Below are 26,040 nucleotides of genomic sequence, written 5' to 3'. Positions count from 1 at the left end.
ATTATTTTAACAATGTCAGCACTGCAAAGAAGTGATGTCACATGAGCAGTGCAGGGACTTCTTTCCGTCTACTTTACATAAGTGGCCCTGTCTTCTGACCAATATCTGACATCAAGGTGTTTGGAAGTTACCGGATGTGATACATATTGCATGGCCTAGTGCATCTTTTTGAGGAATAACATGCAGATTGTGGTGCTTACAGGTAAACCCTGTGCCTTTTGCCCTGGCTAACTTCCAGCAGGTTTGACCTACCAACGTTTAATGAAAGTTGTGAACTTTATCGCACCTGCAAATTATTAGGTGACAAACAGCACATGACTTGCTGTTGTGATCCTAGTAAACAGGTGTTTGCACATGGATCACATTTTAATGGGCCAGTTGGAACCAGACCCCAAGGGTCTGGGCTGGACCGAGATCTCTGTCCCTGATCGTCAGTGGACACAGGGTCCGGGGAGGGGTAGATAGGGTGCGGATTACTTACCGAACCTTAGATGTTGGATTACAGCACGTGTTGATGCTCACGGAGTGGAGCGGAAGTAGCTTAAACGTGTGACACCTCTAGGAAGGGTGGCCCGTAGCTAAGCAACCGCTGCCTGGGCTGTGTGTGAGGGGTTCGAGCAGGCCTACATTTAGACCTCACGCGCGGCCGGGGAGAATAGATTACAGCGTTTAATACGGCAAGAAGGAACATAACTTTCTGCAGTCTGCCTCTGGGGAGAACACGCAGAGATGATGAGTTTGGGAAAAGGAGAATGGAGGAAGGAGTTGCCTTTGGCATGGTTTACATTATCGTTTTAAGTTGCTTTAGCTGAAGTTAGCAAATCATGTCGCAATTGTTGCGTTTCTGAAACCCAAGTCAACTTTGCACAGGGTGCAGAAGTCCTGTTCTACAGGCCCACGTGAAGCTTTAATTAGAATTCGAGGCATTAATCTCCCATGACTGTACATTTTAGGGAAGGCGTTTCAAAGTAAACAGCCTGTGTGCTTTTCCCTTTGTTTTGTTGGTGACACTTTGCATGTCATTATGTGTAACAAGTATGGACACTGTTAGTGCAGGGAGGGGACCAGGGCAAGGGTCTCAGCCTCATCCTGCGGGCTGGTCACCAGGGCAAGGGTCTCAGCCTCATCCTGCGGGCTGGTCACCAGGGCAAGGGTCTCAGCCTCATCCTGCAGGCTGGTCACCTGTTGGCCCAGTCTGATGAAATGAGGGTGAAATCACCGAAAGCGGTGAGAGGCCGGTGATTCTAAGGCTCTGCTCTTTCCCCGTCCAATATCTTGTGCTCTGCCACTTAACAATCAGCCCCCTACTCACCCACCGCCTCTCTTGCACTAATGTCTCATGTGCACTTGTAAAGCGCACTATCACCCGTGAGGGTATCCGGGCGCTGAGCATGGGTGTGTGCCTAGCCCTGCCTATGGTAGCTTGGTTAATTGAAAAGCTGAGTGTGAGAAATTAGGTTGTTGGGTGAGTGGGGTGTTAACCCTACTCAAACAACAGCCACAATCCCTGTCAGGGTGAAGCTCAAAAAGTCACTAAATTAACCTGTGCTTCACACTCTGGTAGCTGGGCACAAAAGCAGCCAGGCTTAACTTAGAGGCCATGTGTAAATTATTTATGCAGCACTCAAACAGTAATAAAGTGAAAACACAATACATGAAAAAACTCAAGCCAATTTAGAAAAATAGAGTACATTTTTGTAAATTATTTGACACCAAACTGACAAAAATCCAATCAGTCGAACCGGAGTTATGAATTTTTCAAGTTTAACATAAAAACTTGCACTTTAAAGAGCACCAACTACGAACATCTAGTCATACACGATCGGGTCAAAGTCGAAAAGTATTGCTTATCGCGATAAAGTGCGGGTAGGGTACAAAAAGTGGATAGGGCCCAGTTGGCGATTACCTTCGGACTTAGAAGAAATTTCAAGAAAAAGTGACTGAGAAGGTGGAAGTTCAGTGGGGCAAGGCTGCAGGCAGTGTCCGAGGATGAGTCGCTGTCCTCTAGGAGCCGCTGAACCAAGTCGCGGTGACGATTTCTGTGTTCTGACTTAGTCTCTTTTTTGGAAGTCGAAAATCTCCAGTGGGACGAAGCTGGATGCTATAACCAAAGAAAGTTCCGTGAGGCTGAAGACCCCTGTGGGGAAGGACCGGTGAACAGGATTTGCTACTGTGGAGAAGAACGTAGTGGGAGCTGCTGATAGATGAGCAGGTTGGTCCTGGTCTCTTCTCTGTTCTCAAAGCGGTTTTTAACCAAAAAATGTCAGTGTGGTTCAAGATGGTTAGTGCCTTTTCTGTTTCTAAGGCTCTGATCAGAAGGCCAGCCAACTATTCCGTGAAGTCACTCTGGTAGTCATGGGTTCAAGCAGTGGAACAGGGCTCAAGCAAAAGGACATGCCTCTGAGGCTTGGCGCTGATCCCTGCTTAATTGGGCTAGGTCTGAGGGAGTGGTGCTGCGTAGAGAGGACCTACTTGGTGTTCCTAAATTCCCCCTAGCGCCTCAGTGGGACACAATGGTTTCCAAGCTCCAGGAAATGATCACTCACACAGTGGACCCGAACATGTTACCTGGGGACGGGAATCAGGCGCGAGTGATGAGTAGTACTGATACCCATGCTGACATAGCCCCTCAGATCCAGAACTTCATTACCACTAGTCTCTGACAGCTTTGGCCCCCCCGGCTACATTAGATGCGGCAGCAGGTCTCAGGCGACTCCCCTTTTCCTTCCTTGGCTTATGTTGTCCTCATTTTGTTGTACCCTATGTCCCCAGTTGGGTTAGAACTGCACAATGCCTAAATCGTTTGCATGTCACCCGGTGGTGTGACTTACCAGCACTGTTCCGCCCTGCCTAGGGATTTTGACTCATGATTCAATGTGCTCGCCATAATATACACATCTGTCTTTCCTGTTAATGTTGGGCATCGTGCATCGTGCTGTTGGCAATCACCTTTATTTCTTTTTCTAAATGCTGCATGAGCGCTGCTCTGACGGTATGTTTTATTTAAAAATGTGCAAAACTGATAATAAAAATATTTAAACAAAAGAAAACACCAGGACATGCCTCTGAGGGCTCATTGCAGGCTCCAGGCAGTAAAGTCGTCATTCCAGGTGCAGCAAAGCAGTCTTGTGGAGTACACAGCAGCAGACAGTCCTCTGAGAGACCTACTGCAGGTCAAGAAAGTGAACTGAAGGGTGCGTCTGAAGATCCTATTTTTATGCTTGGTGCCTTCTTTGAAGTAGGACAAGTTCATCGAGAATTCCCTTTTGAAGTGTTTGAAGTTTTCTCCTTCACCTGTCCTAGTTCCTGGCTGCCTGCATGAACCATGCAGGGGTGACAAGTCCTTTGTGTTAAGGCAGTGCATAGCCCATTCAGTTGCAAGTAGGGCTGTGACCCTCCCTGCCCCCCCCATCCTGCCATTGATGGCCTTCCCAGGCACACCTAATCCCTCTATTGTGTGGCTGTCTGGAAGAAATAAACAAAGTCCAACTTCACCCAGTTATGTGACTCAGTAAGAGGCGGCATGCACTAAATAGTTAGGGCAGGAGAATGCCAACTCTCTAAACCCAGATCCTTTTGACTGAGGGTGAATGTTTGCATTGATCAGCATTCTATCCATCAATTGTTCCTTTTGTTTTTGTCTCCCTAAGTGAGAAGAGTATGACCAGACATGAGTCCTGTGCTCACTCCACCACTGGATTCAAGCTTGCCTGGCTGATGAGGGGTGATGTCCCAAAATCGGTCCCAGGATGCTTGTTTCTGGTCCAGGGAGGACCTAGCTTGGCGGTTCGGGCTGGACTGTTCTCATGAGGAACAGGGTCAAGGCTGATTTGCACATGGCTGGGTCCAAACTGTGTTGGCTAGATGAGCAAAAGAACGCTGAATTAAACTCAGATCTTTGTGACTGGGGGTCAATGTTTGCATTATTCAGCATTCCGTCCATCAATTGTTCCTTTAACTTTCTAAAAGAGGCATTTTCAAAACTGTAACATAAAAACCGACTTTACTATTAAAGAGGATATTAATTACAATTTCTCAGACTCCAAACATGAAATGTTTACCTGTTCCCAATCAAACATCCTATGGGAGCGGTAGGCCTCACAGTAGTGAAAAATGAATTTAGGATTTTGTCAGTACCAGGACATGTACAACTTAATAGTACATGCCAGTCCTTTTAATTACAATGCACCCTACCTATGACCTACTTTAAGCGTGACCTATATGCAATAAAAGGGGAGTTTAAGGCTTAGCAAGGGGGTTATTTTACCAAGTTGAACTGGCAGTTTAAAACTCGATTCAGGCTGCAGTGGCAGACCTTGGACATGTTTTAAGGAGCTACTTATGTGGGTGGCACAATCAGTGCTGCAGCCCCCTCAATTAGCATTTCATTTACAGGTCCTGGGTGCATAGGACACCACTTTACTGGGAACTTAAAAATAAATTAAATATGCCAATCAGGTGCAAACCAATTTTACAATGTTTTTGTGATTGATAAAAAGCGCTTTAGCACTGGTTAACAGAGTCCTATAGCCAACAGAAACAAATTCAGTAAAAAAAAGAGGGGTGAAGGAAAACGTTGAGAGATGACCCTGCAGAGAGGGCCAAGTTCATCACCAAGGCTTCACCTTCTTGCAGAATTCAAGAAGAGAGGATACTGATGTGCAGTGGGAGGCCGTTCCTCACTTATATAACAGAATGCCTGTCCTCCTGATATCTGGTTCTGTGTATGGTTGGGATGTGTGTGAGTAGGAATCTTCGGAAGCAGAGGTGTTGGTTGGTGGAAGAAGATGCGAATGTTTAGGTAGGTGGGCCCTAAGTTGTATAATGCATTGAATATGTGTGTCAGGAGTTTGAAATGAGCAGGGCTGTCTTTCTGCAGCCAGGGGAGCTCCCTAAGGTGTGGTGTGAGTTTTGTGTGGGAGGTTGAGGATTAGCCTGGCTGCAGAGTTCTGGATGGTTTGTGGTCTTCGAGTGAGTCCTATGTAGAAGGCATTCAAGTAGTCCAGCTTGCTGGTGACTGAAGCCTGAGCAACAGTTTTTCTAGTGTTACTTGGGAGCCATTTGAAGATCTTCCTCAGCATCTTCAGGGTGTGTAAGCTGGATGCTGTGATGGCATTGGCTTGTGCAGTCATGTTCAGTTTGCTGTTCATGATTATTCTGAGGTTCCTGGCATGGGTGCTCTGTGTATATGTGGGTCCGATTCGGGCAGGCCACTAGTTGGAGTCCTGTGGTGAGGTGTTCTTGCTAAATATCACTACTTCTGTCTTTTCAGTAATGATCTTGAGACAATTTGCTTTTATCCAGTTAGTGACTTCGGTCATACAGGCTGGGAACTTTTGTCTTGTGTTGGGGGTCTTGTTTGAGAGGGAGAGTATGAGTTGTGTGTCGTCAGCATTGGAAAGGATGTTGATTTCGTGTGAGCGACTGACGTTGGCCAGAGGAATCATGTATGCATTGAAGAGTCTGGGACTGAGCGATGAACCTTGAGGCACTCTGCAGATGAGTTTACAGACTTCTGAGGAGTGAGGTGCCAGATTGACAGCGTGTCTTCACTCCGTTAAGAAGGAGCAGATCCAACAGACAGTGGGAAGTTGGATGCCAATCTCAGGCAGATGCCTGTTGAGTATGGGGTGTGAGATTGTGTCAGATGCTGCAGAGAGGTCCAAGAGAATGGGGGCTGCCATGTCTCCTCTTTTAAGGATGACGTGGATGTCGTCCATGGTGGGATGAGTGCTGTTTCTGCACTGTGGTTGGGCCTGAATCTAGACTGCATGGCATCAAGGACTGGTGGTTGCTAAGGTGGTTGGTGAGGTTCGGTTGATTTCTTTCTTTAACCCCTTCGATGCTCATGACGGAGCGGTTCCGTCATGAGCATCGGTTGGGCTGTGCTCATGACGGAACCGCTCCGTCATGAGCACAGCCCCCGGGGGAAGCGCTGGCGCTCCCCCCCTGGGGCATCGATCGTGCCCCCACAGAGGGGGATGGCAGCGGAAGAGTTTCCGCAGCCACCCCCGAGCCCCCCCACGCTTCCCCATGACGTCAGTGCGCACAGCGCGCGCCGGCGTCATCAGGAAGCGCTGGGACGCCTGGAAGCCATTTGCTTCCAGGCGTCCACAGAGGGAGGGTGAGTGCTGTGTGCTCCGGTGGGGCGGCGGGGGCCTTTTGGAGTGTATTGAGGCATCGGGGGAGAGGAAAGAGTATTTCCTCTCCCCTGATGTCTCAATACAGGGCATTCCTGCTCCACGATCGCGCACAGCGTCGCGATCGTGGAGCAGGGATGCCCCACTAGACACCAGGGATGTGTGTTTTTGTATTTGGGAAGTGACCCCTTGGGCAAGGGTCGCTTCCTGGGCCCCTATAATGCATTGAAGACTTTTCTGCCCCCTCTGGGGGCAGATCGGTGTTATTTTTTCGCCGTTTCTGCTCCCAGGGGGGGCAGAAAAGCCACTAGACACCGGGGATGTAAATATTATTGTAGGAAGCGGCCCCTTGGGCAAGGGTCGCTTCGTTTGGCCCCTAAATTATTTGAAGACTTTTCTGCCCCCTCTGGGGGCAGATCGGTGTTATTTTTTTGCCGTTTCTGCTCCCTGGGGGGGGCAGAAAAGCCCACTAGACACCAGGGATCTAATTATTATTGTAGGAAGCGACCCCTTGGGCAAGGGTCGCTTCCTTTGGCCCCTAAATTATTTGAAGACTTTTCTGCCCCCTCTGGGGGCAGATCGGTGTTATTTTTTCGCCGTTTCTGCTCCCAGGGGGGGCAGAAAAGCCCACTAGACACCAGGGATATAAATATTATTGTAGGAAGCGACCCCTTGGGCAAGTGTCGCTTCCTTGGGCCCCTAAATTATTTGAAGACTTTTCTGCCCCCTCTGGGGGCAGATCGGTGTTATTTTTTTGCCGTTTCTGCTCCCTGGGGGGGGCAGAAAAGCCCACTAGACACCAGGGATCTAATTATTATTGTAGGAAGCGACCCCTTGGGCAAGAGTCGCTTCCTTGGGCCCCTAATTTATTTGTAGACTTTTCTGCCCCCTCTGGGGGCAGATCGGTTTTATTTTTTTGCCGTTTCTGCTCCCAGGGGGGGCAGAAAAGCCCACTAGACACCAGGGATATGATTATCATTGTAGGAAGCGACCCCTTGGGCAAGGGTCGCTTCCTGGGCCCCCTAATTCATTTGAAGACTTTTCTGCCCCCTCTGGGGCCAGATTGGTTTTATTTTTTCGCCATTTCTGCTCCCAGGGGGGGCAGAAAAGCCCACTAGACACCAGGGAATTAGTTGAAATAAAAATAGAAGTGACCCCTCGCTTCCAGGGTGCAATTTGTTATAATATGTATTTGGCTCACCCGCCCCAGGACTGAGTAGCCTTTTTTTTACTGCTGTTTTCTGCCCCACCTGGCACACAACCCGATTGACCATTTGGGTAGTGACATAGCATGTTATAATGTTTATTGTTATATTTTTTGTGAATTCCAATTGTAATGTTTTTTTTAAAAAACTTTTTTGTTCTAGGTGAAGGCTTTTCCTCTTTTCAGTTTGCCGTTTTGTTCTGCTGTTTGATTAGTTTGGTAAGAGACTTTTTTTTGTACAATGTAAATGTGTTTGATTTCTCTGCCTGTTTTTTTTTTGCAAATGGTGTAATAATAGCAGTATGTTTGGTTTTTGAGTGTCAAAAACTTTTTGCATTGGTGCTCGATGTGTATTTTGTTGTCTTGTGAGTAATTTTTTTTTTTTTCTTCTTTCTAGTTTGATATCGTTGGTTTTTGCTGTGTCACTGCAGAGTTGGTTTCTGGTGAGTGCAGCTGTCTCTTGTAATTGGATTGTATAGTTTTTGAGTACATTGATCTTTGTGATAAAGGTACACATTTCTTTACTTACTTGGTTTGCACAGTGTTGGTTGTTGTTGACTTGTTTGTGCAGTCTTCTATCTTAGTAAGTATAATGGCTAGCCGCAGGATTACTGCTCAGCAGGTTGTTGGTTTGCTGTTTGAGTCTTCCTCTGACCATGGTTCAGAGACTGACTCTGCATCTGAGGGAGAGGAGGCAGGGAACGATTCTGGCAGTGAGTTGTCTCTCCGTATGGAGTCATCGGATGATGAAGATACTCTTAGTGCGGATGAAGTGCCTGTGTTAGAGGAGGAGACTGATGTGCCGATAGTGCGGCAAGAGGCATCTGGGCTGCAGCCTGGGGCTGCAAGGCTTCCCGTTGGTGTAGTGCGGCAAGAGGCATCTGGGCTGCAGGCTGGGGCTGCAAGGCTTCCCTTTGAAAGTGATGACCTCTGGGTTGCCCCTGGCATGGTGCAGCCGGCATTGCCAGAGTTTACTGGTGTTCCAGGGTCTAGAGTGAATACTGAAAACTTTTTGCCGGTAATTTTTTTTCAGTTGTTTATGGACGATGTGTTTTTGGCAGAGATTGTTGAGCAGACTAATTTGTATGCCAAACAGTTTTTGAGGGACAACAGTGCCAGACTTAGGCTCTACTCTAGAGCTACCCGGTGGACTCCCACAAATGTTGAAGAGATGAAGAAGTTCTTGGGTTTAACTTTTTTGATGGGCTTGCTAAGGAAGCCATCAATGTCTTCATATTGGTCTAGCAGTCCCTTGATGGCAACGTCTATTTTTCCGGCAGTCATGACTCGTGACAGGTATTTGCTTCTGCTTCGGATGATGCATTTTGTTGATAATGGTTTAGCGTTGCCACGAGATCACCCTGACTGTGACCGTCTTTTTAAGATTAGGCCTGTCCTTGATCACTTTGTTGATCGATTTTCTGAGATTTATGCCCCTGGGAAAGAAATTGCAGTGGATGAGTCTTTGGTGTTGTTCAAGGGCCGCTTGGTTTTTAGGCAATACATTCCTAGTAAGAGGGCACGCTATGGAATAAAGCTGTATATGCTGTGTGACAGTAGGACTGGATATGTCTCTAATTTCAGGGTGTACACCGGTAAGGAATCTAGGATTAACCTCCCTGGTTGTCCGTCCACTTTTGGAGTGACTGAGAAAATTGTTTGGGAACTTGGTAGAGGATTTTTTAACAAAGGCCACCATTTATATGTAGATAACTTCTACACTGGTGTGCGGTTGTTCAGGGAATTGGCCAAAGTGGACATTCTTGCTTGTAGCACAATCCGCTCTAACCGTAAAGGTTTCCCGAAAGAACTTGTTTGTCAAAAGCTTGTGCAGGGACAGTGCAGTGCAGTGCGTTGCCAGGAGCTTCTTGCTGTGAAGTTTACAGACAGGAGAGATGTCTACATGCTGACTACCATCCATGATGAAAGCACTGCACCTGTGACTGTTTGGGGTCAGGTCGCTGAAGCGCGCAAACCTGTGTGCATTTTAGACTATAATAGGCACATGGGTGGTGTTGACAGAGGTTGGAACCTTACACTGCTCTTCGTAAGGCTTACATTTGGTACAAGAAGTTGGCTATCCATCTTTTCCACTTGGCAATGTTTAATGCTTTTGTTGTGTTCCAGGATTCTTGCCCTGAGTCAAAGATGACTTTTGCTAAGTTTCAGGAGTCTGTAATAGGCAGCCTTGTTGTAGTGGAACAGGCAAGTGTTCCTAGAGTTGGAGTGGTGGAGGATGTTGCTAGATTGAAAGAACGCCACTTTCCAGATCACATTCCTCCCACACCCGCAAAAGATTTTCCCAGTAGGAGATGTAGAGTCTGTTGGCGAAGAGGTTCGTGGAAGGAGAGTCGTATGTACTGCCCCGACTGTCCTTCTCATCCTGCACTGTGTCTCCCTGCTTGTTTTAGAGCGTACCACACGCGAAAGAATTTTTGGGAGCATTCATGAGTGGTAAAGTGAACTGCCTGGTCTGTATTCTTTGGATAATTTGATTCTGTTTCAAGGTTGGTGTTAGTGCAATGTATTTAGTTGCTGATTTTCTGTTAGAAGATTTGTATCTATTTGTGATCTGTTTTTGTTTTTATTTTTTTCTAAAAAAATCCTACATGTGATGGCGGTGTGTGTAGGCTTGCGCTTGGCTGTTGGTGTGTGTGGACTGGCACTTGGTTGGTGGTGTGCGTGGAATGGTGCTTGGCTGGCGGTGTGCGTGGTCTGGCGGTGTGCATGGACTGGCGGTCTGCGTGGACTGGTGCGTGGCTGGTGGTGTGCGTGGACTGGAGCTTGGCTGGCGGTGTGCGTGGAATGGTGCTTGGCTGGTGGTGTGCGTGGACTGGTACTTGGCTGGCGGTGTGCGTGGACTGGTGGTGTGTGTGGACTGGTGCTTGGCTGGTGGTGTCCGTGGACTGGAGCTTGGCTGGTGGTGTGCGTGGACTGGAGCTTGGCTGGCGGTGTGCGTGGAATGGTGCTTGGCTGGCGGTGTGCATGGACTGGTACTTGGCTGGCGGTGTGCGTGGACTGGTGGTGTGTGCGGACTGGTGCTTGGCTGGTGGTGTCCGTGGAGTGGAGCTTGGCTGGCGGTGTGCGTGGATTGGCGATTGGCTGCCGGTGTGCCTGGACTGGCGATTGGCTGGTGGTGTGCCTGGACTGGCGATTGGCTGGTGGTGTGCCTGGACTGGCGCTTGGCTAGCGGTGTGCGTGGACTGGTGTTTGGCTAGCGGTGTGTGTGGACTAGTGCTCGGCTGGCTGTGTGTGAGTAGTGACTTTCTGCTGGTCACTACACACACTGCTAGCTGAGTGCCACTCCACGCAATCCATCAGCCTGTGTAGTTGCTGTGTCTGGATTGTGGGCGTGTGAAAGTGATGGGCCCTTGAATGGCGCTGTGTGCTGGTGTGAGTTTTGTTATGTGATGGGCCCGCGGCTGGCGGTGTGAATGGTTTTGTATGTCTCACACGTATGAAAGGTGTATAAATGGCCTGTAAAGAGGTTGGTGCCTTGTCGTGGCTTTACAGCTCACGAGCTGTGAGTCAATGGTTCAGTTTCTCGCCCTTTCAATTATTACCAGTGCATTTCATTTATGTGAAATCACTTGCTAATACAATTGTATCTACTGAACCATCACTCACCCTCGTGCCAAATCCAACCAGTATGTGTGTGTGCTTGCGGATTAGATGGCTGTGCAGTAATATTTGTCTTTCTGAAGCAGGGTGTACCTTGTCCCTTTTTGGTGAATTTTGTAATGTGTTGCTTTTGTGCCTGGTGGTGCGAATGGTCTTGTTTGTATCACGTATGAAAGGTGTGTGAATGGCCTGTAAAGTGGTTGGTGCCTTGACGTGGCTTTACAGCTCACGAGCTGCGAGTCATTGGTTTGGTTTTTTGTGAATTTAATTATTGACAGTGCATTTCATTTTTGTGAAATCTCTTGTTAATAAAATTTAATACACTGAACCATGACTCGCCCTCGTGCCAAATCCAACCAGTATGTGTGTGTGTTTGAGGAATAGATGGTTGTGCAGGAATCTTTGTCTTTAGTTTCTCTGCCAAGGTACACTTTCCATGCAAGAATAACCCACCAACTGTAGATATTGTCGAAAACCCATGGGAGTTCATGTTGATGTCTCTCTTGTGAATTCAAATTTTTTTTTTATCCCCAATGTCCTGCAAACCTCAAAATGTCTGCCACATTTTCTTTGCAATATGATTCCAAAATTCTCACGCAGTAGGAACAATAGTTAATCTGGTTTTGCAAGGGGGGTCACTTTAGTTTTTGGCCCGGTGCTCGGCGGCCATCTAGGGAAACCTACCAAACCCACACATTTCTGAAAACTAGACACCCGGCGGCTTCCAAGGAAGTATGGCTTGCGTGGATCCCCCAACGTTTCCTTACCCAGAATCCCCTGCAAACCTCAATTTTAGCTGAAAACATCACTTTTTTCACACATTTTGGGGTGGAAAAGTTGTGGCATCACCGGGCTCACACAAATTTACCACCACCCAGCATTCCCCCAGGTCTCCCGGTAAAAATGGTGCCTCACTTGTGTGGGAGGCCCAAGTACCCGCGGCAGGCAAGGGCCCAAAACGTAGTGAGGCGACATCAAAATGGCCGATCGCAAAACCACCTGGTTTTGCAAGGGGGGTCACTTTGGTTTTTGGCCCGGTGCTCGGCGGCCATCTAGGGAAACCTACCAAACCTACGCATTTCTGAAAACTAGACACCCGGCGGCTTCCAGGGAGGTATGGCTTGCATGGATCCCCCAACGTTTCCTTACCCAGAATCCCCTGCAAACCTCAATTTTAGCTGAAAAAATCACTTTTTTCACACATTTTGGGGTGGGAAAGTTGTGGCATCACCGGGCTCACACAAATTTACCACCACCCAGCGTTCCCCCAGGTCTCCCGGTAAAAATGGTGCCTCACTTGTGTGGGAGGCCCAAGTACCCGCGGCAGGCAAGGGCCCAAAACGTAGTGAGGCGACATCAAAATGGCCTATCGCAAAACCACCTGGTTTTGCAAGGGGGGTCACTTTGGTTTTTGGCCCGGTGCTCGGCGGCCATCTAGGGAAACCTACCAAACTCACACATTTCTGAAAACTAGACACCCGGCGGCTTCCAGGGAGGTATGGCTTGCGTGGATCCCCCAACGTTTCCTTACCCAGAATCCCCTGCAAACCTCAATTTTAGCTGAAAAAATCACTTTTTTCACACATTTTGGGGTGGGAAAGTTGTGGCATCACCGGGCTCACACAAATTTACCACCACCCAGGGTTCCCCCAGGTCTCCCGGTAAAAATGGTGCCTCACTTGTGTGGGAGGCCCAAGTACCCGCGGCAGGCAAGGGCCCAAAACGTAGTGAGGCGACATCAAAATGGCCTATCGCAAAACCACCTGGTTTTGCAAGGGGGGTCACTTTGGTTTTTGGCCCGGTGCTCGGCGGCCATCTAGGGAAACCTACCAAACTCACACATTTCTGAAAACTAGACACCCGGCGGCTTCCAGGGAGGTATGGCTTGCGTGGATCCCCCAACGTTTCCTTACCCAGAATCCCCTGCAAACCTCAATTTTAGCTGAAAAAATCACTTTTTTCACACATTTTGGGGTGGGAAAGTTGTGGCATCACCGGGCTCACACAAATTTACCACCACCCAGGGTTCCCCCAGGTCTCCCGGTAAAAATGGTGGCTCACTTGTGTGGGAGGCCCAAGTACCCGCGGCAGGCAAGGGCCCAAAACGCAGTGAGGCGACATCAAAATGGCCTATCGCAAAACCACCTGGTTTTGCAAGGGGGGTCACTTTGGTTTTTGGCCCGGTGCTCGGCGGCCATCTAGGGAAACCTACCAAACCTACGCATTTCTGAAAACTAGACACCCGGCGGCTTCCAGGGAGGTATGGCTTGCGTGGATCCCCCAACGTTTCCTTACCCAGAATCCCCTGCAAACCTCAATTTTAGCTGAAAAAAAATCACTTTTTCACACATTTTGGGGTGGGAAAGTTGTGACATCACCGGGCTCACACAAATTTACCACCACCCAGCGTTCCCCCAGGTCTCCCGGTAAAAATGGTGCCTCACTTGTGTGGGAGGCCCAAGTACCCGCGGCAGGCAAGGGCCCAAAACGTAGTGAGGTGACATCAAAATGGCCTATCGCAAAACCACCTGGTTTTGCAAGGGGGGTCACTTTGGTTTTTGGCCCGGTGCTCGGCGGCCATCTAGGTAAACCTACCAAACCCATGCATTTCTGAAAACTAGACACCCGGCGGCTTCCAGGGAGGTATGGCTTGCGTGGATCCCCCAACGTTTCCTTACCCAGAATCCCCTGCAAACCTCAATTTTTGGTGAAAAAATCACTTTTTTCACACATTTTGGGGTGGGAAAGTTGTGGCATCACCGGGCTCACACAAATTTACCACCACCCAGCATTCCCCCAGGTCTCCCGGTAAAAATGGTGCCTCACTTGTGTGGGAGGCCCAAGTACCCGCGGCAGGCAAGGGCCCAAAACGTAGTGATGCGACATTTGGGATAGGCAATGTTGATGTCACTTAGGTTTTTGGCCCGGTGCTCGGCGGCCATCTAGGCCAACCTAAGTGACCCCCCTTGCAAAACCAGGTGGTTTTGCGATAGGCCATTTTGATGTCGCCTCACTACGTTTTGGGCCCTTGCCTGCCGCGGGTACTTGGGCCTCCCACACAAGTGAGGCGCCATTTTTACCGGGAGACCTGGGGGAAGGCTGGGTGGTGGTAAATTTGTGTGAGCCTGGTGATGCCACTACTTTCCCACCCCAAAATGTGTGAAAAAAGTGAGGTGTGAGCACGTTGCGTTTTGCGCCGTTTCCTGTCACGGGCACTAGGCCGACCCGCACAAGTGAGGTACCATTTTTCTCGTAGGACTTTGGGGAACGCGGGATGGGTGGAAATTTGTGGATCCACGCAGATTCCAGAACTTTCCATCCCAGAAATGTGGGGAAAATGTGTTTTTTTGTCATTTTTTTACGTTTGCAAGGGATTCTGGGTAACAGACCATGGTGGGAGGCAGTCAAGTCACCCCATCCTGGATTCCCCTGGGTGTCTAGTTTTCAAAAATGTATAGGTTTGCTAGGTTTCCCTAGGTGCCGGCAGGGCTAGGGATAAAAAACTACAGCTAGTCACTTTGCCAAAAACGGGTCATTTTTCACTGCAAAATTGAGGAGTGACCACGTTGCGTTTTGCGCCGTTTCCTTTCGCGGGCACTAGGCCGACCCGCACAAGTGAGGTACCATTTTTCTTGTAGGACTTTGGGGAACGCGGGGTGGGTGGAAATTTGTGGATCCATGCAGATTCCAGAACTTTCCATCCCAGAAATGTGGGGAAAATGCATTTTGTTTGGCATTTTTTTACGTTTGCAAGGGATTCTGGGTAACAGACCATGGTGGGAGGCAGTCAAGTCACCCCATCCTGGATTCCCCTGGGTGTCTAGTTTTCAAAAATGTATAGCTTTGCTAGGTTTCCCTAGGTGTCGGCAGGGCTAGGGTTCAAAAACTACAGCTAGTCACTTTGCCAAAAAGGGGTCATTTTTCACTGCAAAATTGAGGTGTGACCACGTTGCGTTTTGCGCCATTTCCTGTCGCGGGCACTAGGCCGAACCGCACAAGTGAGGTACCATTTTTCTCGTAGGACTTTGGGGAACATGGGATGGGTGGAAATTTGTGGATCCACGCAGATTCCAGAACTTTCCATACCAGAAATGTGGGGAAAATGTGTTTTTTTTGTCATTTTTTTACGTTTGCAAGGGATTCTGGGTAACAGACCATGGTGGGAGGCAGTCAAGTCACCCCATCCTGGATTCCCCTGGGTGTCTAGTTTTCAAAAATGTATAGGTTTGCTAGGTTTCCCTAGGTGCCGGCATGGCTAGGGATCAAAAACTACAGCTAGTCACTTTGCCAAAAAAGGGTCATTTTTCACTGCAAAATTGAGGTGTGACCACGTTGCGTTTTGCGCCGTTTCCTGTCGCGGGCACTAGGCCGACCCACACAAGTGAGGTACCATTTTTCTCGTAGGACTTTGGGGAACGTGGGGTGAATGGACATTTGTGGATCCACGCAGATTCCAGAACTTTCCATCCCAGAAATGTGGGGAAAATGTGTTTTTGTTGTCATTGTTTTACGTTTGCAAGGGATTCTGGGTAACAGACCATGGTGGGAGGCAGTCAAGTCACCCCATCCTGGATTCCCCTGGGTGTCTAGTTTTCAAAAATGTATAGGTTTGCTAGGTTTCCCTAGGTGCCGGCAGGGCTAGGGTTCAAAAACTACAGCTAGTCACTTTGCCAAAAATGGGTCATTTTTCACTGCAAAATTGAGGTGTGACCACGTTGCGTTTTGCGCCGTTTCCTGTCATGGGCACTAGGCCGACCCGCACAAGTGAGGTACCATTTGTCTCGTAGGACTTTGGGGAACGCGGGATGGGTGGAAATTTGTGGATCCACGCAGATTCCAGAACTTTCCATCCCAGAAATGTGGGGAAAATGTGTTTTTTTTGTCATTTTTTTACGTTTGCAAGGGATTCTGGGTAACAGACCATGGTGGGAGGCAGTCAAGTCACCCCATCCTGGATTCCCCTGGGTGTCTAGTTTTCAAAATTGTATAGGTTTGCTAGGTTTCCCTAGGTGCCGGCTGGGCTAGGGTTCAAAAACTACAGCTAGTCACTTTGCCAAAAAGGGGTCATTTTTCACTGCAAAATTGAGGTGTGACCACGTTGCGTTTTGCGCCGTTTCCTGTCGCGGGCACTAGGCCATCCCGCACAAGTGAGGTACCATTTTTCTCGTAGGACTTTGGGGAACGCGGGGTGGGTGGAAATTTGTGGATACACGCAGATTCCAGAACTTTCCATCCCAGAAATGTGGGGAAAATGTGTTTTTTTTGTCATTTTTTTACGTTTGCAAGGGATTCTGGGTAACAGACCATGGTGGGAGGCAGTCAAGTCACCCCATCCTGGATTCCCCTGGGTGTCTAGTTTTCAAAAATGTATAGGTTTGCTAGGTTTCCCTAGGTGCCGGCAGGGCTAGGGTTCAAAAACTACAGCTAGTCACTTTGCCAAAAAAGGGTAATTTTTCACTGCAAAATTGAGGTGTGACCACGTTGCGTTTTGCGCCGTTTCCTGTCGCGGGCACTAGGCCGACCCGCACAAGTGAGGTACCATTTTTCTCGTAGGACTTTGGGGAACGCGGGGGGGGGTGGAAATTTGTGGATCCACGCAGATTCCAGAACTTTCCATCCCAGAAATGTGGGGAAAATGTGTTTTTTTTGTCATTTTTTTACGTTTGCAAGGGATTCTGGGTAACAGACCATGATGGGAGGCAGTCAAGTCACCCCATCCTGGATTCCCCTGGGTGTCTAGTTTTCAAAAATGTATAGGTTTGCTAGGTTTCCATAGGTGCCGGCAGGGTTAGGGTTCAATAACTACAGCTAGTCACTTTGCCAAAAAGGGGTCATTTTTCACTGCAAAATTGAGGTGTGACCACGTTGCGTTTTGCGCCGTTTCCTGTCGCGGGCACTAGGCCGTCCCGCACAAGTGAGGTACCATTTTTCTCGTAGGACTTTGGGGAACGCGGGGTGGGTGGAAATTTGTGGATACACGCAGATTCCAGAACTTTCCATCCCAGAAATGTGGGGAAAATGTGTTTTTTTTGTCATTTGTTTACGTTTGCAAGGGATTCTGGGTAACAGACCATGGTGGGAGGCAGTCAAGTCACCCCATCCTGGATTCCCCTGGGTGTCTAGTTTTCAAAAATGTATAGGTTTGCTAGGTTTCCCTAGGTGCCGGCAGGGCTAGGGTTCAAAAACTACAGCTAGTCACTTTGCCAAAAAAGGGTAATTTTTCACTGCAAAATTGAGGTGTGACCACGTTGCGTTTTGCGCCGTTTCCTGTCGCGGGCACTAGGCCGACCCGCACAAGTGAGGTACCATTTTTCTCGTAGGACTTTGGGGAACGCGGGGGGGGTGGAAATTTGTGGATCCACGCAGATTCCAGAACTTTCCATCCCAGAAATGTGGGGAAAATGTGTTTTTTTTGTCATTTTTTTACGTTTGCAAGGGATTCTGGGTAACAGACCATGATGGGAGGCAGTCAAGTCACCCCATCCTGGATTCCCCTGGGTGTCTAGTTTTCAAAAATGTATAGGTTTGCTAGGTTTCCATAGGTGCCGGCAGGGTTAGGGTTCAATAACTACAGCTAGTCACTTTGCCAAAAAGGGGTCATTTTTCACTGCAAAATTGAGGTGTGACCACGTTGTGTTTTGCGCCGTTTCCTGTCGCGGGCACCAGCCCGACCCGCACAAGTGAAGTACCATTTTTCTCGTAGGACTTTGGGGAACGCGGGATGGGTGGAAATTCGTGGATCCACGCAGATTCCAGAACTTTCCATCCCAGAAATGTGGGGAAAATGTGTTTTTTTTGTCATTTTTTTACGTTTGCAAGGGATTCTGGGTAACAGACCATGGTGGGAGGCAGTCAAGTCACCCCATCCTGGATTCCCCTGGGTGTCTAGTTTTAAAAAATGTATAGGTTTGCTAGGTTTCCCTAGGTGCCGGCAGGGCTAGGGTTCAAAAACTACAGCTAGTCACTTTGCCAAAAAGGGGTCATTTTTCACTGCAAAATTGAGGTGTGACCACGTTGCGTTTTGCGCCGTTTCCTGTCGCGGGCACTAGGCCGTCCCGCACAAGTGAGGTACCATTTTTCTCGTAGGACTTTGGGGAACGCGGGGTGGGTGGAAATTTGTGGATACACGTAGATTCCAGAACTTTCCATCCCAGAAATGTGGGGAAAATGTGTTTTTTTTGTCATTTTTTTACGTTTGCGAGGGATTCTGGGTAACAGACCATGGTGGGAGGCAGTCAAGTCACCCCATCCTGGATTCCCCTGGGTGTCTAGTTTTCAAAAATGTATAGGTTTGCTAGGTTTCCCTAGGTGCCGGCAGGGCTAGGGTTCAAAAACTACAGCTAGTCACTTTGCCAAAAAGGGGTCATTTTTCACTGCAAAATTGAGGTGTGACCACGTTGCGTTTTGCGCCGTTTCCTGTCACGGGCACTAGGCCGACCCGCACAAGTGAGGTACCATTATTCTCGTAGGACTTTGGGGAACGCGGGATGGGTGGAAATTTGTGGATCCACGCAGATTCCAGAACTTTCCATCCCAGAAATGTGGGGAAAATGTGTTTTTTTTGTCATTTTTTTATGTTTGCAAGGGATTCTGGGTAACAGACCATGGTGGGAGGCAGTCAAGTCACCCCATCCCGGATTCCCCTAGGTGTCTAGTTTTAAAAAATGTATAGGTTTGCTAGGTTTCCCTAGGTGCCGGCAGGGCTAGGGTTCAAAAACTACAGCTAGTCACTTTGCCAAAAAGGGGTCATTTTTCACTGCAAAATTGAGGTGTGACCACGTTGCGTTTTGCGCCGTTTCCTGTCGCGGGCACTAGGCCGTCCCGCACAAGTGAGGTACCATTTTTCTCGTAGGACTTTGGGGAACGCGGGGTGGGTGGAAATTTGTGGATACACGTAGATTCCAGAACTTTCCATCCCAGAAATGTGGGGAAAATGTGTTTTTTTTGTCATTTTTTTATGTTTGCAAGGGATTCTGGGTAACAGACCATGGTGGGAGGCAGTCAAGTCACCCCATCCTGGATTCCCCTGGGTGTCTAGTTTTCAAAAATGTATAGGTTTGCTAGGTTTCCCTAGGTGCCGGCAGGGCTAGGGTTCAAAAACTACAGCTAGTCACTTTGCCAAAAAAGGGTCATTTTTCACTACAAAATTGAGGTGTGACCACGTTGCGTTTTGCGCCGTTTCCTGTCGCGGGCACTAGGCCGACGCGCACAAGTGAGGTACAATTTTTCTCGTAGGACTTTGGGGAACGCGGGGTGGGTGGAAATTTGTGGATCCACGCAGATTCCAGAACTTTCAATCCCAGAAATGTGGGGAAAATGTGTTTTTTTTGTCATTTTTTTACGTTTGCGAGGGATTCTGGGTAACAGACCATGGTGGGAGGCAGTCAAGTCACCCCATCCTGGATTCCCCTGGGTGTCTAGTTTTCACAAATGTATAGGTTTGCTAGGTTTCCCTAGGTGCCGGCAGGGCTAGGGTTCAAAAACTACAGCTAGTCACTTTGCCAAAAAGGGGTCATTTTTCACTGCAAAATTGAGGTGTGACCACGTTGCGTTTTGCGCCGTTTCCTGTCACGGGCACTAGGCCGACCCGCACAAGTGAGGTACCATTTTTCTCGTAGGACTTTGGGGAACGCGGGATGGGTGGAAATTTGTGGATCCACGCAGATTCCAGAACTTTCCATCCCAGAAATGTGGGGAAAATGTGTTTTTTTTGTCATTTTTTTATGTTTGCAAGGGATTCTGGGTAACAGACCATGGTGGGAGGCAGTCAAGTCACCCCATCCCGGATTCCCCTAGGTGTCTAGTTTTAAAAAATGTATAGGTTTGCTAGGTTTCCCTAGGTACCGGCAGGGCTAGGGTTAAAAAACTACAGCTAGACTCTTCGCAAAAAAAGTGTAAATTTTCAGTGTGAAAATGTGGTGTGTTCAGCTTAGGTTTTGAGCCACTTCCTGTCGTGGGCACTATGCCTACCCACACAAGTGAGGTACCATTTTTATCGGGAGACTTAGGGTAGTTCAGATTTGTAAAGCAACTTTTATTACCTATTGATTTTGGATGCATTTCTCCCTTCCAAATGAAAGACATTGCGTAAAAAAAAGTCATTTTGAAAAATGACCAATAATTGTCATGCAAGTATGAGTATTCCCAATTTCGAAAATGTGCAAATATGCACTGTTTCTAAACTCTGTAATTTGTTCCCATTTCAGAAATACATAGGTGTCTTTCATACCGATTTTTCCATGTATACATTTTCCCACAATAATTGCTATATACCCGGAACAAAAAAAAAACCATTACAAAATGCTGCTCAGTTTTTTACTCTGGGTTCGTTGGGCTCTTGGTGAACCTACAAGTCCTATATATCCCCACAACCAGGAAGGTCCAGTGGATGTAACGGTACATTGCTTTCTAAGAGATGTGATAATTAGAAGAAGTTACAGGTGAAAACGTTGACTCAAAAGGCTGCTTTTTTCAACTAATTTTTAATTTTTCCTATATTTAACTGGTAGTTTCTATAAAGAAACCTTGATGGATCTACACAAATGACCCCTTGCTGAATTCAGAATTTTGTCTACTTTTCAAAAATGTATAGCTTTCCAGGATCCATTATTGTTTTTGTACCCATTTCTACCATTAACTGGAAGGAGGTTGAAAGCACAAAAAATAGCAAAAATAGGGTATGTTCCAGAAAAATGCCAAAACTGTGTAAAAAAATGTTGGTTTTCTGACACAATTCTGTCATTCCCTAAAAGCTGGAGAAATGGTGATTTCAGCCCCACAAACCCTTTTTTGATACCATTTGCAGAGAAAAACCCAGACGCTTTCATTTGCAGCCCGTTTTTCCCATTTTTCACAAAAAAAACAAAATGTTGCTGTATTTTGACTAATTTCTGGGAACCCTCTAGGAGAATCCACAAACCCTGGGTACCTTTAGAATCCCCAAGATGTTGGAAGAAAAGGACGCAAATTTGGCGTGGATACCTAATGTGGTCAAAAAGTTACAGGGGCCTAAGCGCGCACTACCCCAAATAGCCCAAAAAAGGCTTAGCACAGGAGGGGAAAAGGCCTAGCAGCGAAGGGGTTAAGACCTTTGCCGGGTATTGTTGGAGGAAGATGGGCTGTAGTTAGAAAGCGTGGCTGGGTCAACAGATGGTTTCATGAGCAGGGGCATGACGGTGGCATACTTCTAGGTATCTGGAAATGTGGCTAAGTAATGGAGGCATTGAGGATTAATGTTAGAGCTTTGTTGATTGGTAGGAGTCCTTTTGTGAAGGCATGATGGGAACTAGGGTCAGATGCACCTCCCCCCCCCAAGTGGATGGTGTTCATAGTAGCAGCAATTTCAATGTGGGTGATGGCGTTCATTATTTGGTCATGATGGGAAGTTGAGTTGCGATGGTGTTGCCGTCCAGTTGAGGGTCGAAGTTGCTGTATGTAGGGATGATTTTGTTACAGAAGAATTCTGAAAGCTTGTTGCAAAGGCCTTGTGAGGAGCTGATGTTGTTGGAGACAGTAAGAGGCGCAGTGAAATCCTTGAGGAAGGCGACGATTTCCTTAGTGATGTTAGTGACTGCGTTGATGCAATCTGAAAGAGGTGTGCACGGTATTCTGTATCTGCTGGTGGTAGCAGTTCTTGAGGGCTGGTTTGGAGATGTCTTCATATGTGGTGTCTTGACTTGTTTTCCATTTGTGCTCTGGTTGCTTGCAGTGGCGTGTCATCAGCTTGAGTTCCTCTGTGTACCAACTGGCCCATAGCTGGTCTCTTGCAATTGGGTTGCACTTGAAGAGAGACAGGGTGTCAGCACCTGAGGTGATCCAGCTGTTGAAGTTCTTGATGGCTTTCGGCAAGTTGCTGGTGTGCTCTGGGTGGAAGCCCACTCCTCTTCTGTGATAATTTTCCAGCAGCAGCCAGTGGTTCTGCCTGTAGGCCTGTGAGGGTGCAGGATGGGTATGCTGAAGCTGATGAGGGCATGGTTTGTCCAGGTCATAGTTGCTGGCTTATCGCCTGTAATGTTGCTGACTGAGTGGAAAATTGGGTCCACAGGGGTCCGTTGAAGTGAGTGGGTTCGGTAACATGTTGGATGAGGCCAAGGTTATAAACCAACTGAAACTAGGAATACAACTCATAAACACATTCATTTAAGCTCTCAACTGGTTTACCTGGTCATGAAAGTAAGGAAGAAAAGCACTATATCACGGTCAGCGCTCACCATGTCATAGCACTTTTCTGCCTTACTTTCCGGCATTGTGCTCACGCTGTGCAATACAAAACACACTGACAAAGCCAGTAACTCTCACATAGGCGAGACCTATTGGCTTTGCCAGTGCTTGTTGGCTTTTACTTAGAGTCCGTATCACTCATATAACCCAGTTTTTGTGTCTGATCAGGAATGCATACACTCATCCACCCCTTTCTGTGGGTTAGTGGGAGACAGAGATGTGTATACAAACACAACAGTGTCTGACTTTGAAACGATGTTTTAACAGTGGGAAAGCAAACAGGCAAACAATGATGCCATTTCGACTAAAACAAAGGAGGTCTGTTTCCCAATAGGAAATGTGTGGGGTCTTTCCATGGGCCCAAAAAACCAACGCAGCACCAACACAAGCTTATATGCAATATTCATGAAATGTTCGTGTGACAGGATGGCAGGCAATTCTGGAAGAAAAACTTGGTAACCCTAGGCAAAGATGAACCATTATCTTTTGTACTGTGTAGGCTGAAATAAGCGACATATTAAATATCTGCCAATGGTAACTGCCCCTAACACACTCACACACCAAAATAACAATTTTTGACAAGGTTTTTGCATCAAAAAGAGGTTTTATGTATTAAAGTCTGATAAAAAGTTTGTGATGGACCGGATAGTTGTGGCAACAAAATACATTTAATATATAATCTATCTAAAGGCAGAGGAGAGAATGTGCCATTATGGCTAGAGCTGCCGACTTTTGAACTGGGGCACCAGGTACTAGTCTCAGCGTCAGCTTAGCATCCTGTGATTCTTGGCAAATCAGTCAATCTCCCTGTGGCTAAAAACACAATGACCATGAACTTTTGTAATGTAACCGGTGCTCATGTAAAGCTCTCCAATACCTTCAGGTCGAGTCTGTGCTGTATAAAACTGCATCAAAAAAAAATTATCCTCTGTGTGTGGAGGGTGGGGGGTATCCGGTCAGTATCATCCATTGAGATTCTGATTCAGGACCCCCACCCCACCAACTCCCTCCCTCCAATATGCATGCAAATGTCACCAGTACCTAGTAATGTGACTGGGTACCAAGTGTAGAGATACTTACCTAGCTAGATGCTTACTGACAGCATGCCCAGGATTAAGCGTGTGTATGCGGCTCCGCTGGCCCCTCTGTGCTGCTCCCCAAAGTGGGTGGTAGAGAGTTCTCTTCACTGTCTGGGAAGCCTTTATGTACATGTGTGAAATGTAATCAAGCTGCAGGCAGTCTGAGAGGCGGGGCATTGCTTCAGGGGGTGTTTGGTGTGTTCCATCCCCCTAATAAATGTATTCTCTAATAAATAGTTGAGTACAGGATCTCTCAGTCGGATACAGTGAGGTCACTGTCGCATTACATCCAAGATGTTTACATATACACACAGACAAAACACACACAAACACTGTCGCTCTCTGCCCCCTCTGTCTCGAATGGTGGTTATTTTGCCAAATATATTTTCCTCTGACATAGCACCTCTAACAAGCCACCCTTTCCACTGCTACTTAGCCCTCCTCATGCCCTGTTTGTCGTGTAATGTCAAATGGATATGCCACTGCAGTGGTTTCCAACTCGTGGTCCGCAAAGCTTCCTCGGTGGGGGGGGAGGGGTCTGCGACCACTAGGAAAATGTAATAATATTAACAGATTAATAAACTGTATATATATAAAGAAGCTAAATGTACAATTGAAATTATAAAACGTACTGTAAAGGTGAAGGAATTTGATATTAGAGGCTAAAAATTAAATTAGTATCCTCAGATTGATTCGTGGGAGCATTTCAAGAAAAACAGGGTAAAGTGGCAGACACTGTAGAGTATCGAACACAGACATGTTTTAATAGAGATGGTAGGATCCAAGATTAACATAAATTGTTCTTATTTGGCTTTTGTATCGCGAGTACATACCTGCCAACTCACACAGGACCACCGTGTGACACACAAGATCGGCTCCCATCACATGGTCTCCTGGTGAGGAGCCGATATCATATGGTGGCATGGAAAACAAGCTGCAAACCACTGTAAATATTGGATTTCAGCTCGTTTTCTGAGGCTTTTCACTGCTGACATCCATTAAGTGGTGTGAAAACATCCCAGGACATCGGCACCAGCCTCAGCAAGGTTTTTGGGTTTTTTTTGGGAGGAGGGGCATGTGGGCTTCAAAAGTGCCCCTATGTACTTCTCGGCATGAGGCCCGCCCTCTTCCAGGCCCACCCCCTCCTCACACGGTAAGAGTGTGCTTGAAGTTGGCAGGTATGTGAGTAATCTTCCACTAGCATGGCTTCGCAGCTCTACGTAGTTGTACTCCAGGGATGACTTTCTGAGCTGGGTAAGGGGAGGATGAAGCAACACAAAGGGGGCAAGCGGGAAGGGGGAGAAACAACATGAAAGGGGCGGTCCGCCAAGTAGCACAGAGGCCGATGCTACTGTGGTAAGTGGTAAGGTGTAAAAATATGTATATGTTTTCTTGTTAGTGATGTTGCTATGGCTGATATTGTGATGTAATTAGAATGCCTAGCTCATCATTCTAGATTCATGTATTTCCCTATGTCATTCCTTGTTAGTCTTCTTGATGGATCAGTCGTGGGTTTCCTAACTCCAGAATAAATCTACAAATGACTTGGATTTCACTTGAATTCATCCTTTATTTACCTGGGATCTTACTACAATTATTGGCGACGATTGCTTGTACTTGGGAACCCACCGACCTACTATTTTCTCCATTTTCGCTCATTGAGAACTTCTGCATTTTATCCAGCATTTTTGAGCATCATTTTTTGCTTTATGAATTTCGTCTCTGCATGAGTTCGTGTTTCAATTGGATTTGGTGAACTTTGACATTGGGATTCATTTAAACATTCCATGTTGTCACCGACGAACTTCGTTGAAATCAAGGAAAAGGCTAATTTCAATTCTCGAATATTAATACCGATATCTGCAAGAGCTGTGACGGGCGTAATTCAATTCGGCATTCATCATACTTCAACTGTAAGTTACCTCCGTGTCAGTTGTCGTTCCTGCCATTGCCTCTCTGTATTTCTTTGAATGTAGCCTTGGATTCCTGCGCGTTGCATCATTCAAGTAGTGTTCGGCAACGTATGGTTGAATGTAGCCTTGGATTCCTGCACGCTCCGTGTCGCATCTTTCAAGAGGTGTTCGGCAGCGCATGCCTTTGTTCGTCTGTCTTCTGTGGAACTTTGCGTATACTCGCGGAAAGTGCCCTGCAGCTATCGAAACATCACGCAAGCAACGCATCACGCCGACGTCGTTTCATCACCACGTCAATTACGTCTTTACAGCCATTTTGGATTCATCACCATGGCAACCATGCTCTCGCAGTCTGCCAAGTTTCTTCGGAAAGAAGAATGATTTTATTTCAGTGAAAGCGCTTTCTCATTCAAATATATTTAACAAGGATACGGACTATCTGGATTTGATTTGAGCGAAAGCGCTTCCTTATTCAAAGGTATTCTACTGCAAAAAGAAACGTCTGGATTCTTTTAAGCCTAAGTACTTTGACTCATAATTCTTTTTATTTCGAAATGTACGTTTTAGGTTTCCATATTTAAACCAAAGGCATTCTATAGATATTTTTTCTTTGTTTTCTTTTCCTCTTCTATATCTTCCTTTCTTATCGAACATTGCACTTATTTACGCTTTATTAATATATATATTTTTTTCTCTCTAATTATATTATTTGCTTTTAACATGTCTTCTTCATCAAACAACGTAATGCAACCTCCCCCTTTTTTAGAAAAGGCTAGTAAACCCATCACTCCCTGGCATAAATGGTACAGAAACTTTGAAAATTATTTGGAAGCTATTGATGCTTTAGAGTATCCTGCCGCTAG

At 47.1% G+C, this 26,040-nt stretch overlaps 1 protein-coding gene across 1 annotated transcript in view; it reads right to left on the bottom strand.

Annotated features, from left to right (window-relative positions):
• Positions 1-23,348, bottom strand: part of ANO10 (anoctamin 10) — an 818,673-nt gene extending 795,325 nt beyond the window's left edge. Inside the window, exon 1 of the mRNA XM_085630601.1 lies at positions 23,266-23,348. The gene's annotated coding sequence lies outside the window, so the exon portion shown is untranslated. The remainder of the gene's footprint in view (positions 1-23,265) is intronic.
• Between the last annotated feature and the right edge of the window lie 2,692 nt (positions 23,349-26,040).

Source organism: Triturus cristatus, chromosome 10 (assembly GCF_964204655.1).
Source record: "Triturus cristatus chromosome 10, aTriCri1.1, whole genome shotgun sequence".
Lineage (NCBI taxonomy): Eukaryota > Metazoa > Chordata > Amphibia > Caudata > Salamandridae > Triturus > Triturus cristatus.
The sequence above is the reverse complement of the archived record's forward strand: the minus strand, read 5'-3'. Positions and strand labels throughout refer to the sequence as shown.